This window comes from Nuphar pumila, chromosome 11 (assembly GCF_984573655.1).
Source record: "Nuphar pumila chromosome 11, dmNupPumi1.hap1.1, whole genome shotgun sequence".
Lineage (NCBI taxonomy): Eukaryota > Viridiplantae > Streptophyta > Magnoliopsida > Nymphaeales > Nymphaeaceae > Nuphar > Nuphar pumila.
Genome location: NC_143259.1, coordinates 34,691,616 through 34,711,700, shown reverse-complemented (window position 1 = coordinate 34,711,700; position 20,085 = coordinate 34,691,616). Strand labels below are relative to the sequence as shown.

The 20,085-nt window shown below is 35.3% G+C and overlaps 1 pseudogene; it reads left to right on the top strand.

The window, feature by feature from the left end:
• Positions 1-18,448: 18,448 nt before the first annotated feature.
• On the top strand, positions 18,449-19,583 carry LOC149822248 (uncharacterized; annotated as a pseudogene).
• Positions 19,584-20,085: the final 502 nt, after the last annotated feature.

Here is a 20,085-nt window from a genome sequence, read left to right as displayed (position 1 = left end):
CAAATATGCTACAGTCGTACGAGCTTCATCTTCTCCATGTGTTTGTATCCCATACATTTTGCAGCTTCGTTCCTACATCATAAAAGTGATTTATCATGTAGCCCATCGACTCCTTCAAGGGGATAGTGCCTAAGCTGAAGTTTGTAAAGCATATTCGCAAGAGTGAACCGTTTTTAGAATGTCTAAGAATCACATCACTATTTGGACGTGGATTGCATTAGAAGCACATCACTATTTGGACGTGGATTGCATTAGAAGCACATCACTATTTGGACGTGGGTTTTATACTGCTGATGATAACTATTTTTTTTATGATGACAGTCATGTATTGTATCTAAGCCATACCATTGGTCATGATGTATTTTAACTAAATACTAATTTTTTTTGTATATGAATGTGGTTGTAAATCATGTGGATTTATAGTTACGAAGTTACGGCGAGAACGATATGTCTTTGTGAACGAAATCAATTTGTATTTAAGAAGTTAACTCGAATTATATCGTTGAAGTTACTTCGATTTATACTTTACTAATTCTAAATAGGACGTCGATTTGTATTGTTGAAGCAGTCATTGTGTAAATCACTATAGAACATATCGTTGACATAGACAAAGCCTGTAGCAACAAATCATGATAGGACAATTTTTTTTTGCTTTATTTCCATGGCTGTACATGTCATGATCGGACACTTCCTCTATGAAAAACAATTCGCGATCTGTTATAGAAAGAATTATATAATCATAGAATGTTACGTGATATAATAAATTATAATTGATTGCAAGCCAATCAGTGTCAAGCAAATCATGATAGCACGTAGCCTTTATACGTACAAATCTTTTCAACCTTTAATCAATCATTATGTAAATCGTGATAGGAAAACCGTAAAATAAAATCATAATTAACACTGTACACAATGTTAATCGCTTTTATGATTTTCATTTACGAAGGCCGAACATTACAATGATTTGTTTAGTGGCACTAGTGTTTTACACTTATTAAAAAAAGAATACATTGTCCAAGATTAAAACCCTAATCTATTTAAAAAAAGAATACATTGTTTAGTGGCACTAGTGTTACATCGATTTGTACTTTACTAATTCTAAATGGGATGTTAATTTGTACTATTGAAGCAGTCATTTTGTAAATCACGATAAGAAATATCATTAACATAGACATAGCCCATAAAATCAAATCACGATAGCATGTAGCCTTCATACGTACAAATCATTTCAACTTTTTATTAATAATTGTGTAAATCGCAATAGCAAGACCGTAAAAGAAAATTATGATTTCCATTATGCACAATGCTAATCGCTTTTACGATTATCATTTATGAAGGCCAAACATTACAATGATTTGTTCGGTGGCACTAGTGTTTTACGCTTTTTAAAAAAATAATACATTGTCAAAGCTATCCATCACCGACCCAACCCATTTTTCAGGTCTAAAACCCTAATATATTTAACCTCTCTTCCTCTTTTTAAAAAAATATGCTACAGTCATGCGGGCTCCATCTTCTTTGCCTACTGGGATCCATACCTTATGTAGCTTTGTCAACTCTGTCTCGAAGCTTTCTGCACTAGCCCGCAGGCATGAATGCATGCGAAGCCTTATATGTGCTCAATCTAAAACAAACAATGGGACCACGACTGTGGCATATTTGTCGTGAAGTATATCAAAGTTTATGCAAAATATAACAATGACAAATATGCTACAATCGTGTGGTTCCAACTTATTGGCATGTTTAGTAAAATTGAAATTTTATTTCAACTCAGAGAGATTTACATAATTTGTATACACAGTCTTACAAAATTTGTATACAAAATTTTTATATATAGTCTATAAAATCTGTTAGAAGTCTCTGTACATCATATTACTCCTGGGGGGTCGCATCGTTCATTGTCTTCTAGGTATTCTTGCTGACTGAGTTTTTTTCTCTTCCACAATTACAAACTCTATCATTTTTTTGCATAGTTCTATACGAAATCCAGGTATATCATCGTGCAACAAAAGGTAATGTGACACCAATATATAAATTGAGTCCCCAATAATAGATGATAATAAAACATGTTTAAGTGTAGAGCATACAATGTCGAAATTAGGTTCTCATCCATTGTATATTGCTTCAATATACTTCATTACAAATACGCCACAATCAACGCCATTATTTTGTAAAGGAGCATCGTGTGCTGAGCAAAATATCCACTCGCCAATGTCAACACCCAAAATGTCTTTGACGAATTCCTCCTGTGGTTAATGCAGAAGCAAGTAAATTTTGGGTCACCGTACAAGATACGATACGCTTATAAATAAAAACTTACCAAATACATAATGTCATGTTATACACCAGTGTAAAAGTCCAATGAGTTGTAGCACCAAAGTTGTTTTTTTCGTAAATTCATCACATATAAGACCCAATGCTGAGCAGTTTACCATAGTGTAGGAATCAATATCTCCAAATAGATACAATATCTTACAAATCGATAGTACAAATCGCGTTAGGACTAATATGCCTAAACCTTGGACAAGAGGTTTCTTAACTTACCTTTTCACTTGACCAAAAGTCTCTGCAGTGATCATCGTTACCCCAACATGGTAGTCCATCTTGAAATCCAATGGATATGGTATTCAGCGGATGAAACTCTGTTGAACAAAATGGTGATAATAGTAAGGTTAAAACATGAAACAACAAGAGTAAATAAAAAAAGAAAATAAACATATAAGAGAACCGATATACCATGAAATAAGGGGTAACGATGCGTCTAGTATTGGTTGTTGCATTGCTTTGAATATACATGATGAATTCGGATATAGTCTATTTGCAACAAATGTGCACGTGTTAACATACATACCCATGGCATACATAAATATATAACTGATAGTGGTTTCATACGTATAAAATTACTGATAATGTTTCCTTCTGCAAATTCATCTTGCAGCCATTTGATGTTATCTTGGAGCATTTTGCTGAGTTTTTGGGCACCGATTTTTGTGGATGTTCTACTGACATTAGCATAATATTCAATAAACGATATTGAAATTCCTTTCTACAATACACAACACAAATCAAATTTATGCCATAAAAGAGACAAATTTTAAAGAAACTCATCATGAGGTTTAGACAATATATGCCTTCATTGCCATTGCTGGTCATGCAGCTGTCGTCGTTTCCTTCCTCACCATCGCTGGCTGTGTAGCTGTTGCCGTCTCCTTCCTCGCCATCGCTGGCCATGTAGATGTCGTCATCTCCTTCCTCGACATCGATACCCCCTTTGCAAAATACAACTCAGGTTTTATTCTTGATTCACGAACATGTCATTTATAAAGGAAACGACAGTTCATTTGTTCCTTAATCATAAAGCAAAGCGAAGCGACACCCTCCTGAACTTGTGCAACGTGTCATTCATATATAAAAAAAATGTCATTTCATATATCACCTATTTTCAAAAACCGCACACAAATAAATTGCATTGCACATTAATTAAATTAAAAAACATCGTTTCATCTGCCTTTTACAGAACTAGTCAACGTGATAGGACGTATCAAGCAAATCGCGATAGCACGTATCGTTACAGTGAAATTGATTTGCAACTAGGTCTTGATTTGTAGTTTACTAAGTCTAAACATCATGTCAATTTGTCTTATGTTTTTCTTGATATATTGTTCACATTAACAAAGCTCGTAACAATAAATAGCGATAGGACAAATATTGTTATATTATGAAACTTGAGTTTTTTTGTTATAAGTCGATTTGTATTTATCAAGTTGACTAGATTTGTAGTTTTTCAATAAACATTGTGTCTATTTGTTTTTTCTTTCTCTTTTTTGTTTTTGGCAGTCATTGTATAAATCATGATAGGATAAATCATTAACATAGACAAAGCTTGTCAACGTAAATCACTATATGACAAATTGTTAGAGTGAAATCGATTTGCAACTGTTACTTAAATTGCTATCAAGTTGTAAATCGATTTGTATTTATGAAGTTACCTCGATTTTTACTTTATCTAGTTGACATATCATCTCGATTTACAACTAAACCCTAAACCCTAAATTTTAAATCCCTAAACCATAAACCTGTAAATCTCAAAATCCTTAAACGTAAAACCTAAACCCCAAAACCTAAACCCTAAAACCATAAACCCTAAAACCTAATCCCTACAACATAAAAACCTAAATCCTAAACCCTAAATTCTAAATCCCTAAACCATAAACCCATAAAACCCAAAATCCTTAAACCTAAACCCCAAATTTCAAAACCTAAACCCTAAAACCATAAACCCTAAACCCTAATCCCTACAACATAAAACCCTAAACCCTAAACCCTAAACCCTAAACCCTAAACCCTAAACCCTAAACCCTAAATCCCTAAACCATAAACCCGTAAAATCCAAAATCCTTAAATCTAAAACCTAAACCCCAAACCCTAAAACCCTAAACCCTAAACCCTAAACCCTAATCCCTACAACATAAAACCCTAAACCCTAAATTATAAATCCCTAAAACATAAACCCGTAAAACCCAAAATCCTTAAACCTAAAATCTAAACCCCAAACCCCAAAACCTAAACCCTAAAACCCTAAAACCCTAAAACCTTAAACCTTAAACCCTAAACCCTAAACCCTAAACCCTAAACCCTAAACCCTAAACCTTAAACCCTTAACCCTGAACCCTAGACCCTAAACCACAAAACCCTAAACCCTAAACCCTAAACCCTAAACCCTTAACCCTAAATCTTAAACCCTAAACCCTAAAACTTAAACCCCTAAATCCCTAAACCGCAAACCCGAAACCCTGAACCCTAAACCCTAAAGCCTAAACTATAAACCCTATACCCTGAACCCTAAACCCTAAACCCTAAACTCTAAACCCTAAACCCTAAACACTAAATTCTAAAACCCTAAACCCTAAACCCTAAACCCTAAACCCTAAAAGCCTAAAACCCTAAACCTAAACCTATCACGATAGAACATATCCATCACATAGACATAGCCTGTAAAAGCAAATCACGATAGTATGTAGCCTTCATACGTACAAATTGTTTCAACTTTTTATCAATCATTGTGTAAATCGTGATAGGTAGTCCGTAAAAGCGAACATATCGTTCACATAGACAAAGCTCGAATAGGCAAATCACAATAGAATATTCAAACAGATTTTGTGGGATGAGACCCATTTAGCTCTCATCAAATCCAAACACAATCTAAATTACTATATATATATATATAAAGTAGGATCCATTTGGAATTTAGATAGATGCAAAACTTAAACCCTGAACCCTAAACTATTATGATTTACTTATATCAGTTGACAACTGTTACTAAAATATTGTAAACGAAACAGTAAAATCGATTTGCAACTATTACTTAAATCGGTCTCAAGTTGTAAATCAATTTGTACTTATGAAGTTACCTCGATTTGTATTTACTAAGTCTAAATATCGTGTCAGTTTGTGTACATGTGCATAAAATCTTAGTATATATAAAACCCTAATATAGATCTGTGTAAAACCCTACCCGACCCGACTCGTGGTCCATGTATAAAATCCTAATCTATTTAACAACTCTTCCTTTTTTCTGTGGCAACGCGACTTCTTCTTCTTTTCTTCTTTTCTTCTTTTCTTCTTTTTTCTCCTCCACCTTCATCTTCTTTCTTTTTTCTTCCTTGTATACATCTATTTGATATATTCCTACTGTCGTACCCTCTATCGTTCGTAAATCATTCTTTGCAGTTGAGCCTAATCTTTGATATACTTCATGACAAATATGCTACAATCATGTGAGCTTCATCTTCTTCATTGGTTCACATAGAAAAGGGAACTACAGTCAAAGCTTTCTGCACTAACAATCGAAGTACATCACTATTTGGACGTGGGATTGATGCTGATGATGATGTCTATTTTCTTTGATGATGACAGTCATGTATTGTATCTAAGCCAAACCACTGTTCATGATGTATTGTAACTAAATACTCATATATTTTGTAAATGAATGTGGTTGTAAATCAAGTCAATTTGTAGTTATAAAGTTACCGCGACAACGACATTCTTTGTTTGTCTTTGTGAATGATGTCGATTTGTATTTATGAAGTTACGTCAATTTGTATTTATGAAGTTACCTTGATTTATAGTTTACTGAGTCTAAACATTGTGTCAATTTGTTTATTGTTTTTCCTTTCTGCCGATTTATATTTATCAAGTTAGCTAGATTTATAGTTTACCAATAAACATCGTGTCACTTTATTTTTTCTTTCTCTTTTTCATCTTTTAATAGCCATTATGTAAATCGCATCACAACCAAATTGTTAACATAGACAAAGTTCATCAACGTAAATTGCGATAAGACAAATCGTTACAGTAAAATTGATTTGCAACTGTTACTTAAATTGGTATCAAGTTGTAAATCGATTTTTATTTATGAAGTTACATCAATTTTTACTTTATCTAGTCTAATATAGATCTATGTAAAACCCTATTCTATGCAAAACCCTACCCGACCCATTGTTCATGTCTAAAACCCTAATCTATTTAACCTATCTTCCTCTTTTCTGCGACAACACAACTTCTTTTTTCTCCTCCGCCTTCTTCTTCTTCTTCTTCTTTTCCTTCTTCTTCTTCCTCCTTGTATTTTTCTTTCTTCTTTGTTCTTCTGTGTTCCTTCTACATGTGCTTGATAGATGGGGTTTGATGCTGATACCGTAGTTGTTTCACCCCATGAGGAAAGATCTGTATAATCTTTGATGATGATTATAGTGGTTATCTTCTGTGGATACATCGATATATTCATGACACATACGACTATGGCATATTTATCGTGAAGTATATTGAAGCTTACGCAAAATATAACGACCATAATCATCCTCAATCTTTGCCGCATACCGGAGCAAGCACAAATATTCTGCATGATAGATAGGGGGGTGTTGATGACCATCTATTTGATCTATTCCTACTGTCGGACCCTCCATCGTTCGCAAACCATACTTTGCAGTTGGAAAAATGTCTGCCTAATCTTCGATATACTTCATGACAAATATGCTAGTCGTGCGGGCTGCATCTTCTCTGCCTGTTGGGATCCATACCTTTATCTGTTTTCTGTACTAGCAAGTTGGATTTCATGCGCACCTGGATTGCACTCGAAGCATATAACTATTTGAACATGGAGGTGATGCTGATGCAGATGTCTGTTTTTTTTTATGATGATGGTCATGTATTGTATCTAAGCTAAACCATTGGTCATGATGTATTATAAATAAATGCTCATGTATTTTGTAAATGAATGTCGTTGTAATGTAAATGAATTTGGTTGTAATGGTTGGCCAACATTTGTCGCATGTCATTTGATGATGCATGAAATGCACATCATGTTAACGAGTTATTCATGCATTTTATAGTGAGATTAAGGTTTTAAACCCATGTTTAGATGCATTTTGATAGTAAGGGGTTGTGGTTCGAATTTCAGAGAAATCAGAGTTAAAATGAGTAAGTTATGGCTATTTTAGTGTTCGAGCATGAATTTCGAGGTGGATCGGATCCATATCCGACCCAACTAGGCTGTTTGGACCTTGGATCAACCTTTAGAAAGACCAAAATCCAACCCACACGCATATCCATATCTATTTCAAAAAGATTTGCAGAAAACCCCTCAGAAAGTGGCGCCTAGTGAAATATTTTTTTATAACATTGTTTCTGAAATTCCAAAAAGTATAAATATACTTTTTAGAAGAGCCCTAGACGTCTTTGGCATTGGGATTGATGCCTCTTGCAGTGATTCTAACTCCAGCCCTTCTTCTACCTCTCATTCCATCACATTTTGCCTTGAAGACCGGTTTATGCTTGGAAATCAAGCATTTTTCGATCTCTCTATTCATCTCTATCCATTTCTTTAACCTCCTTGCTTAGTTTCTCACCATTTTCTGTATTTTTGCAGGTGTAGCAGAGGTGGAGACCATTAATCTTGCTTGGAAGTGCGTAACACCCCAACAAGATGAGCCGGCCTTATCTCCATCCGGTTTTCTGAGCCCTCCGATCGTGAATTAGCACCCATTCCATCTTCGGTGGATCTCCAACGTGTTGCAGCTGTGGAAATTCTGTTTGTGGTGATATTCCAGCATTCTTGAACCGTTCGATGCGTCAAACCAAGGCCATTGTCCGCTCTCTTCTTCCCCACGATCGTCGGATCGCCCTTGAGGTAGGTCTTCTTCTCTCTTTTCTTCTAGTTAAAGCCCAAAATTGTGTGTGCTGTTTTTCTTTTATTATTTTCGGTGTGTTTGTTTTATTTTTATTGTTTTAGCCCTAGTATAGAGCTCGTGCACAAACCAGCACGGTAGATCTAGGTCTGATTTCATTTTTTTTATTGTTCGAATCTTGTTTTTCCCCTCGTTTTCACCCCAACCGTGTGAATCGGCTAGATGTTGTTCTAGCCAATTTTTCCTTGCAGTTCAGCGTATTTTAGGGTGTTGTGTTTACTGAAAAACATATTCAAAAGTTCGTTTTAATTTAGTTCAGCCGTTGGTTTTGATTTAGTCTTGTTTCAATTAAAAAGAAAAAAAAAAGCGGCTAGATTCATTCTAGCCGATCTTTGCGTTTTAGTAAGTGTGATTGCTGTGTTTGTTTTCTGTAGTCTCTATGTGTCATCTGTTTTCAGTGTCCTTCATCTACATTTTAGGTGGGGTTTGCTTTCTTAGGTGTCGTGTGGTTTGTTTTAAAATAATCGTTGAATTAGAAGTTCATTTTCGTTAAGTGCGTGTGTTTATATTGGTAATTCGTGTGGTTTGTTGTGTGTTTTGTATGTTAACAACATCATAAAATTGTGTTAGTCAATTTCGTTATCTTATGATCTTTTTGAATATTGCTTTTGTGTTTTTGTGTGTTATGTGTTTATTCATATTGAGAAAAATCAAAAATTGAGTTTGAATTTCCATGTTTTAGGTGTTGTCCAGCCGGCTGTCTATTTTCTCTTTAGTTTAGTCTTTTTTTCATTAGTATAATTGTGTTTTTCGTGTAGTTAAGTGAGATTTTAATTGTGCCATAGAGTTATTAGTGTTAATTCTAAATTCTTAGAGTTTTAGGCTATGCGTGTAGTTAGTTTAATATTCAAAGTTTTATGTAATAGGTGTTCCTAGCATGATTTAATTTCCAACATAATGATTTCCTTTAGTTGTGGATTTCTAGTTTAATTAGTAGTAATAATAGTGTGTTTGTTATTTGAATTTAAGTTTGCAATTATCGTTTTTCTTGTTAGTTTAAATTCTAGTTTTATTGTGATTGTTAATTTTGTAGTTTTAGTTGTGCTAGTTGTCTTCCCCAAGGAGGGGCGGTAGCCATTAGAGCTCCAATCGAGATCTAGGCTGCTTTTGGTAGTTTGTTAGAATTTTGGTAAGTGTCTTAAGTTGTCTAGGTACATTGTATTAGGCATTGGCTATTTTGGACGTTTTTAGTATAAGAATTGGTAAGTTGGAATTAGGAGTTATTTCCTTTATTTGTTAGCTTATGATAGTTTCCAAATTTTATAGTTGATATTCATTAGACATTAACCCTTGATTTAGTAATAGATTAATTTCATACTCTAGGATAAATCAGATTCTAGATAAGGGTTATTAATTGATGGAATTCGAATTTGGCATCTTTGAGTTTTTTCAAATTCGTGGATTATATTTTCAGCAAGATTGAAAGTTGGTGTCCAGCCTAAGAAATTACCTTTTGCCTCTTTAGAAACCAATTTTAAAAATCAAATTGACCTTTCAAAATAGTATCAACGGTTTTAAGAAGGGATTTTGCTTATCCTCAAAATTGTGTTTTTAGAAAGTCTAAACCGTGTGATCCTCTAGGGGCTGGACGGTTTCCCCTTTCACACTTTCCTAAAGTGATTTGCAATCCCATTAAGGAGAGATCCTTCCTTCCTTTAGCCGTTTTTGGAAACCAAACTTGAATTTCAAAAATCTTTTCCTAAAACGTTTTCAAAGATTTAAGGGATAGAGTTTTGAGATTGTGGTTTCTTTTAATGAAAGACCAATTCGTGTAGATCCTACAAGGCTGGATGAATTAATTGCTTCAAAGTTTCCAAGTGGAGTTCGGAAGGTTTTAATGAGAATAATATCTTTTAGTTGGACGAATTTGGAGGGTCTACTATTGCCAATTTCGGATTTGAGAAATTAGTAATTCCCTTGTCTATTTTGTATTCTTGACTTAGATAAATATTAACATTAGGATTAATTAATTTAGTTAAGTAAGTTAACCTTAGTTAGGAATTAGGTTCTTAGTTAACTAAGTTTTAATTTGGTTTTATATATTAGGCGTGTAATTAGTGGAGTCATTAGTGTTAGTTTTAATTAATTAGGTATTAATTTCTAAGTGTCTAAATTAGTCATTGTCTAAAGTAGTTAATCTAACCTAGCCAAACTAGTCAACTTAGGTGAGTCGTGTACCTAACCCAACTCGAGTCCTAGTCCCAACCAAAACCGAGTCAACCTAGTCTAAGCCAAGTCAAGTCCATTTAGTGAACCTAGTCCTGGCCCTGGTCCTATCTTACAATCAACCTCATTGGTCGTTAGTGGTTTGTTTGTCTTTAATTTTTTTTAGTATCTTTAGTATAAGTAGTTTAGTTAATCACTTAATCGATCTAGTTAGATTGTAGATGTAAAGCCCACAAAATTTCGACAATTATCAAATTTAATAAAGGTTATAATTGTTGGAAATGGATTCGTCAAAGGGATGAAGAATCGATACAAATGGATCAAGCGGATCCAACAATCGGGTTGGAATAGTATATAGGGATTTGGATCTTGGATGGAGTCGAAACCCACCTAAAAATCCAGCTTCAAATTTTTTTTATTTCAACTACATTCGCAAAATATATCTCGAAAGTATCACCTCTTGCGATTATCGCCCATCACTGAAGTAGTTTAGTTGAAAAGAAGTACAACCAAGTAAGAATTGGCGCACTGGTATGGTGGGTTGCCTCAACAGGAAGAGAGTGTGGTTCGAAACCCCATGGACACCCGAATATTTTTAGAAAATGCTATTTTTGTAAAATGCATCAAAAGAGGACAAATGGGTTATTGTTGCAAGGTATTGCAACGAAAAACAACCTGGTGCAATGGTGGGGCTAGTTACCCATTCGGATGGAGACCTCAGTTCAAAACCCCAGGGCACCAATAATAAAGAACATTTTTTTTTTAATAAAGGATTAACGATTTTTTTTCCTTCTCTCTCTAATTGGGCGTTTCAACTTCCCATTTAAGGAGACTTAAATGGGGAAAGGGTGACGCCCAAAGGAATGGGCGTTTTTCCCAACTTGGAAGCCCAACCAAGAAAAAAAAATATAAATAAGAAATCAAGGTGGAAATAAAGGAGGAATTTAATCTGGAGGTAGGGGCGATTTTCTTTTAGGAAAGGCTGAACGTTGGGCTACCTTGGAAGCCCAACATTCCAGCAATTGGGAAGGCTGCAATAAAGGCCATATTAATTTTACGTTTTTTTTTTTGAAACCCTACAACAACCAACGAAATACCTTGGAACCCAAGCTCTTGCTCTCTCTCTCTCTCACGCCCATTCAGCCCAAACGTGTGACCCTTCTTCCCTCTCCCCTTCAGTCCAACCAGCTGAACGACTTCCCACCATTGATCTTGGCGAGGAGGTGGTGCACGGCTACCGGACGTCCGCGAGGAAGGCGAACATTTTTCTGGTGGATTCACGCTCTCACGAGGTAGGGGATACACAACTAAATACATTATTTGCAATGTAATGTGTTCCTAAACCATATAATGGATTTGTTATTCGGTAGTTCAAACACTCCCATTAAACCGAGTAACCATTAGACCTAGAAAGAAAAAAAAATCTGGAAAATAAAAAGGGGAATATTTCTCGTATAGTTTGGTTTAAACGTGTCACATGTATGATTCGAATATGGATTTAGACATTAGTGTTGAATCTCTCATTTCAAGTAATCTGGAAATAAAATGCGTCGATGGAGGGCCATGTGCAATATAGATGTCATGGCATCCTCACTACCAGCCGACAATAGAACAGAGTTTGAACTTTAGAACTCTGTTGCGGATGGGGCTGTGTGTGTCACAACCCCGTTAATGAACAACCAGACCCTACGTAAATAGTTCAAATTGTGGGACTTCATATGATTTACTGAAAATCTGGGTAGGCTTATTAGCCCCTACCCCTTTTTGTTCCATATGCTTCTCACGCTTCATTGAGAACTGCCAGCAAACTAATGCTGTAAGAGGCCTAGAAACTCAATTAACCCAAAATCTAGATGATGATGTGAATTAATAGAAGAGACCTTTCTAGATCGGTTTATTGAGAAGAGTTTTTTTTTCTAGTTGTTCCAAGTTGCAGCATAGTGTGTGTCAACTCAATGTATATTGGACACATTCTCACTAGTTGTGATATTCCTGTATTTGAGTTATACCAACAACCCACCAGAATATATAAGGTCGGTTTATGTAGTTAGTGTTTGAATTGACTTTTGGACTTTTACCATATAATAGATGGTATTAAGTAAATCAGATTCCAACGTAAATATGTATACAGAGGAAAAAGAATGTTCAGATCACCACCTTGTTACTTTTAGTTGGATGCCTAATGTTTACATGTGGTATTGAATTAATTTTCAAACCATAAACGTACTAAGCATATGCAATGGTATTAAGAGGAAATTTCAAGTTACCATATGTCCAGACCAAAGTATCTCAACGATTACCTGTTCAAATGGTAATATTTAGCTTACCATCATCATATTTATAACACATGTAAGAGTTAGGCTAATTCAAGGCTCACCTAGATGGATATACCCACACGTTTTTTTTTCTTCTCTTGTTGAAACTTAGGACGCGGTTATGGTTCGCCTAATGGCATAACATAGTGGGATTTTAATTGGAACCAGTCGTTGTTGCAACCAGCAATAGGTAAACTGGTTGGCACGTTGCAGGGCCTCTCGTGACCTGCTGGGTTATGACGGTTGGAGTCTAGTTCGTCTGGTCTGGACTCATAGGGTGGCTGGTGGGTAAGTTCAACAGAACTGAATTATACGGTGGCCAACGTAGTGTGTTAGCAAATTCACCGTAGTGGGTCAAAGTACCGAAACCACTGCTTTTGGTGGTACCACATCAAACGGTTTGCAGAGTCATGTCGGTTACAGTGGCTTCAATAAAGTGGACAGGTAGAATGATAGATAATCAGTAACTGCTAAAAAAAGAAAAAGAAAAAGATAAAGAAAATATATAGATATATATAAGTATATAGATATCTAGATATACATATATGGACCCTCTTTTCCACAGAGTATCGCATAAGTATATAACCATTTTTGTATTATGCAGAAGGGCTGTTGTGGCCACGTCCTTAATGTGAACTATTCACGTGGGCGAAGCATGGTGGTAGGCACATGGTTGTGAGAACTAAAAAGGAGTGGGAATGCTCGTTCACCCAGAAGGGGTCGTAGAGCATGACCTGAGGATGGTATAACTCGAGATAGAATTATAGGTCCGGGGAGTCGTGTGATTTCAGTGTGCTAACTGGCATAAGAAGACTTCATCGAGTTAGCCATACATAATAAATATTATAATACAAGAAGACAAGTTACGAGAATTGGGTATACCGAAATAGGGTATATGTTACTGGTTTCTCTTTGGGTTTCTGGGTACACCACGGCGGTGTATGTTACTGGATTCCCGGATTCTGGGTATACTGTATCACAGTGTATGTTACCGGATCCATGGTCCACTTTAGAGAGAGTGGTTGGTACAAACTCCGTGGGACACTCTGGTGTTGTGAGAGCGAGGCGTCTCACCCGGTCCCCAGTCCTCGGAGTTAGGGGACCAGGACCACCAGTGAGTCCTAGGTGGTGGGTCCGAGTCTTCTGCAGAAGAGTTATGGGTGCATCCAATGCTAGTTCTTGCCAATTGGGGATCTCTCTCGGTCGAGCATCGTGCCCCTTTTGGGTATCCGTACGGCTAGTTATACGGGTCATATGAACCCCCGTATAATCTCGGTCCGCTACGATGTCGAATGCCTGTGCATACCCACAGGGTAAGTATGAACTAAAGATTCAAACCAATAAAAGTGGTGATAACTAATGTGACCGATAGGGGTCTAGTAGAACAATACATGGGAAGTCGAAATCATAGAAGTTCTCACTCAGCAACCACATTAGACATGATGGACTTAAAAAGAAAAGCATGGTTACATAAATACTAAATTTCGGTTAAATCATAACTCATACATACTTGTTCACATGACACTGCACATATGTATTTTGGACTGTATCACTTACTCAGACAGTGGTAGTCTGATTCCTTTATGGTTTATTGCTTTTAGGTGAAGACATAAATGCACAATCAGAGTGAGGGCGGCATCGTCAGGCGATCATGGCACTACTACTTTTCTGTTTAATGTTTCTGGATATTTGAACTTGATGTAATAAACTTTGTTATGATGGAATAAGATTGAAGTTCATAGTAGCTCCTCATTTATCTAGTTAGATGTTTTAAAAAAAAAAAAATTTAATTTTCATTAAAAATAAATGGGGTGTTACAGTAGAAGTGTTTGTTCAAAGTGTAATTGCTTATTGTGTTTGATTTTTGTAGTTCAATTATTTCATTTGTAGTTAGTTGGTAATAACTGCAGCTTTTAATTTATGTAACTAGGTTTGCATCTCTTTGATTATATTAGTTACATTTGCATTGGTAGTTAGCTTAGCCTTAGTCATAATTTGCATAATTTATTCCATTTTTATTACATTTCGCATCATTGCATTCATCATTCGAATATGCACTGTCATTTAGTGTCATTTAGGTTGCATTAGAGTTAGATTGCATCTTTAGTGTTTAAAATAGATTTATAAAGTGAATAGTACATTGAATTCAAAACCGATTTTTGCCCTGTCGCGCTATCGTCATTTCATGTGCAAAAATTTTGATTTTTCCAAATATTATTTTTTTATTCACTTTATTGGCGTGTTAACTGACTTTAGACCAAATTTCAGCTTGATCCGAGTTGGTTTGGTATGATTTTTAAGCGTTTTGTGAAAACCGCTTTTTCGGATTTGAAAATTTCGGGACCTGCGATATCCTGATTTTTCCCAGTTTTGAAACGCTTATATCTGGAGTTCCAGATATCAATTTTTAATTTTTTAAAAACTGTCAGATTTTTTAATCTGTTAGTTATAGAACAGAACAAATTTCAGAAAAATCGGACCTCGTTTTCTCTATCAAACAATAGTTTTCCGAAGAACTATCAGAAGTCTATTTTACACTAGTTAGGGGCATATTGGTAATTTCATTCTTTTTGGTATTTTCGTACTGTTTCCAGTATTTTCTGCATTTTAGGTGCTTCATCTGCATCATACAGTATTGTTAGACTTAGGTTAGTTAATTTTAGAATTAGTTTGATATTTTATTTGATTATTTTATCGTAATTAGGATTTATTTTATTAATTTCTTGAAAATTAGGTTTAGTTTCATTTCTAGCTTGATTCATTAGAATTAGTTACTAACTCTTTATTTTCCTGTATTTTTAGGTTGAAAAGCATGCTCATTTTCCAGGGTTTATTGTCCAAGTGCGAAGATTGGATAATTGGTGAAAGGACAGAAATACCCTTGGCGTGCAACATAAGATTTATTTGCTTTTCCATTTTCTTTTAGTGATTAATTGTAATTGTATTAGCTTTGTAATAGTAGAATGCTAGTTGTGATTAATAAATTAAATTTTTGAAGAAATATTTGAGTAATTCCTGTTCCCTATGGATTCGACCCGTACTTACCACTTCGTGGAAAGTCAGTTATTTACTTTTGGTTGACGATTTTCCAAAGCTTTTATTGAAAATTATTGTTTTAAAAATACCACTTCCAAAATATCAACCATCATTCCTTGCAATTTGGAGAAGTTTTGGTGTTCAAGTATAATGGTAATTTGTATTTTGATGTTAAGATATTTGATAGAAGTGGATGTCAATGGAAAACTGCATATCTTGGTAAAAGTGGCAAGGTGCATGAGACAGAGAAGGATGCAAAAGTTCTCCATGATCAACCCAGAGATCCTTCAAGCAGCTCTTATACATTATGAGGTGTGAACACCCCAATTTTTTCAAAAATTTCAAAAATTCCTTTTTTTCCCCTGACCCCCACCTTCTGAGCAATTAGGTCAATCTCTATTCATTTCTCGGATTCAGTTCCTTGTTGAAAATCTGAAATCCAATTTTATTTGCCATATTTGACCCAATCTCGGATATCCAAATCAAATTCCGAATCTAGATTTTTTGTTTTTTTTTTAAATCAAAAATCAATTCTCTGTATTGGCTCAGGTATTTTATCCAGATCCAATCTCATCATGTTTCCTCAATTCGAGATCCAAACTTGATATTTTCTTAAAAATCTCAAATCTGGATCCGTTTTGAAATCCAATTTTTAAAATCAATTCCGCTATTTCACAAAATTCTCCTTTTTTGTGAAACCCTCAAGATTTTAAATTAAATAATTTCAAAAACCTTATCTGGACTCCATATCTTAAATCCCTCGTATTTCTCTCGTATTTTAGGATTTTTCTTTCAAAAACATGAAAGAAAATTTTTGAAAAGTGGCTTGACCCTCTTCTTGAAAAAATTTGTAATTAAACCCTCTTTTTGAGAAAACTTTGTAAAAGAAACTATCTCTTTGAAAATCTTCAGAAAAATGAAGGACCCATTTTGAAACTTTTGTAATAGTCTCCTCCGTTATAAACCAACGCAGGGGGGAGACCTTATGATCCATTTGCCTCATCCATCATCCATCTCTCATCACTCTCGCATCTCTCTTCTCCCTCCTTCCTTTCTTTTTCTCCCTTCCCCTCTTCTTCTTTTCCTATGCTTTCCTTCTTACCTGGTGAAGGATGAAGGAGTGTGAATCGGCAGCAAGTGGCCACGGTAAGTAACCATTCCCCCTCCTTTGTTTTTCTGTAAATTTTCATTTACAACACTTCTTTGTTTTGATTTTGTACAACATCAGTTATCTTTCTTTGCTTTTGTTCTTTATTGTTCATCATGAACATAATTTGCAGTGTCGATCTGCATATAGCAACATCGACCTGCATGTTGCAATATCAGGTTGCTTCTCTTTCGGTTCGCATCCGCATGATATTTATATTCAGCATGACATCAGCACCTGACATGGCAACTCATCCATTGTATTTCATTTAGATGTAGCATCATACCATCACTCAGCATTGTCATTATTTTCTCATTATTTCTTTTTGTAATCTGTTTGGATCGTCATTGATCATCATCTCCTTTACTTTTTCTTTTATGATTCATCGTATTTTTTTTATATATAGTTCGGTAATTCTCTTTTCGTTGATCCTAATTTTTGCTTTAGTGTTATGCATTTTATCCACCCATACGTCTCTGTGTGTTGCGCATTTATCAGATTTTGTATGCAACATTTTTTTTTACATAATTACTATATCAGATCTAACAAATGAGTCATCCTCGTTCATCTCTTTAGTTCATCGGCATCTCATCCATCTTATTTCATTTGTTATTCATCACAATCGTTGTTCACTGCACCCATGGAGGTTTTAGTGTATTATCCATCTTGCTTCTCATTTTGCTTTGGATTATTTTTCTGCATAGTTTCTTTCCTGACACCTCATAGCTTAGCATTTCTATCTTGCTCACTCAATATTTTGTTCATTCATTCATCTGCATGTCATTTAACGGATCATTTTAATTCTTTTAGCAGCTCTGTATCTGCACATTTTGACATTAGTATCTGCTATTATTTAGGCGCCTCCTTCATCTTGCTTCCATCATCTATACATTTCATTTGCTATACTCATTTTAGTTTTCATGTTAGTTTTCATTTCCAAGCATCTTCACCTTAACTGTATCCATTTCATGTTTCAGCATAACAATGGCGTTAATGTTCTATAATTTGTTTTGATACATCAAATTTAACCCAGCTACCGATTGCATCAAACTTAGTATAGTGATCTCAATTGCAACGAACCTGATTTCTGTATTGAGTTGGATTCAATCCATAAACTACTGAGCATTAGCCTTTCCAGATTTTTGCGTTTGCTGGGCAATATTCCTTTGTTATACTGTGAAATACATTGCTCTACTGACTTATAATCAGATCTCCTCATCTGTTTCTCCTTTTCAGCACTATGCTTTTATCAATATTTTCATTGCTCATGCGCCCTCTCTCTCTCTCATTGTGATTCATGCCCACCTTAGCATAATATGATGATGGTTACGGTAAACTATCGATTTGTTGAGAATCTGGCATGATGTGTATAGATTAATTTCACGCATTGGTGGTTTTTGTTCTCGAACATCAGAATATTCATTATGGTAGCTTTCTTAGATCGAAGGTGGAGAAGGTTGAGAGGAGGATGAAGAAAAGCACAACAACTTTAAAGATCCTGGGAGGGATCAAAATAAATTGTAGTGACAAGGCCATTAGCAATGGCATCTCCGCCTATGTTTGGAGCTAACATAACAACACCTGCAATTAGTCCTCTCCAGAGTTGCTTTGGTGACAAGCCTGCTATGCCCGAGCTTGGTTCTGGTGAACCAGGCTTTGAATCTGATGAAAGTTTTGTTTTATTGAAACAATTGAAATAAGGTCAGGAGATTCTCTGAAGCATGGTACTACAATATTGCCATCTCCAATTTTCTTTTGGAGATTTAAAGTGTTCTTTTCTTTGTTTTTCTCATGGGGCTTTGTTTGCTGCAAGATTGGTGTCAGTGATGAGGATGAGCGCAGATTTACGTGATCTTTTCTTGTATGAGGCCTTCTTGTATTATAACCCTCTTCTTCTTATGACTATGATCGTTTGGCTTTGGGGAGTAAATTTATGGGTCTTTTCTCAGTCACTTTTGAATTATGCAAAAAAAAAAAAAATGATCATATTCATCTCACTCACAAAGAAATATGGAAGTGTGCAACATGGATGACAATCTTTGTTCCAACAAGCATGACTGCATACCTTTACTTGTACTCTCATGGAGAAGTATCCTTGGCTGCATCATAACCAGTACTCCTATATGCAGCCCTTCTTATGGTTCTCATATTTCCATTTGATATTTTTTTTTTCATATATCTTCTCAGTGTTATTTATTGAAGACACTATGGCGGATACTGCTGTATTATAGGAAATAACATTTGCAGATTTTTTTCTTTTTTTGCTGATATTTTAATCTCCATGGCGAAGGTATTGTCAGATCTAGAGCATTCAGTGTGTCGAATGATCCATCGACAGGTTGCAACAATTGCATGGTTTTAAAGCTGATTTTATTTGTGGTAGTCACTCTGTTGCAATTCCTCTAGTGCTTGTTCTCCCTTACATATGCCACATCTTCCAATGCCTAAGACGATGCAAGGATACTAAAGAGAAAACGTCTCTTTTAAGTGCATTAAAGTACTCAACAATAGTACCTATGATTTTTCTTTCAACACTTAAGTAACGTGTTTCCTGAAAGTTAGACAAACTCTTATCGCCCGCTGTGGCTTCTTTCTTTTCACAGCAGTTCAATGAACTGCTGCGACCTTTTGCATTCATGGACTATTATCATAAGCACTCACAACATCAGCTCGTGAGTTGTTGGATCTTCATATCATAAGCACTCACAGCAGCTCATGAACTGTTGTAACCTCATAGCAGCTGTAAGATCCACGATCTTAATTTTGATGTATAATGCGTAATTATGTTGAAATCGATGAATTTTTATGTTTTGACAATTTCTGAGGATTTGCTTATTTTGAGAATCGGGTAAAATCGCGTATTTTTATGTAAAAGAGCAATTTCAGGAAATCTAGAACGAGTTAACTTCTGAAACTTCTAGGGTAAGTTTGGAATAGGGTTGTGATGTTTCACCCCAAATTTGAGATCCGAACAACGAAGAAACCTCGTCAGTGCATGTGAATTACGAGTTTTGATCTAATATTGGACCCGAATCTTAAAACGCTTAATTCTAGCAAACGAGAGGTAATTTCCTTTAGAGGCATTGACCATTCTACGTTAATTAAGGTTATTTAGAGAATTGAATATTTTTTTGGAATTAAGTCAGTATTTTTATGTATTAAATATGCATTATTTTAT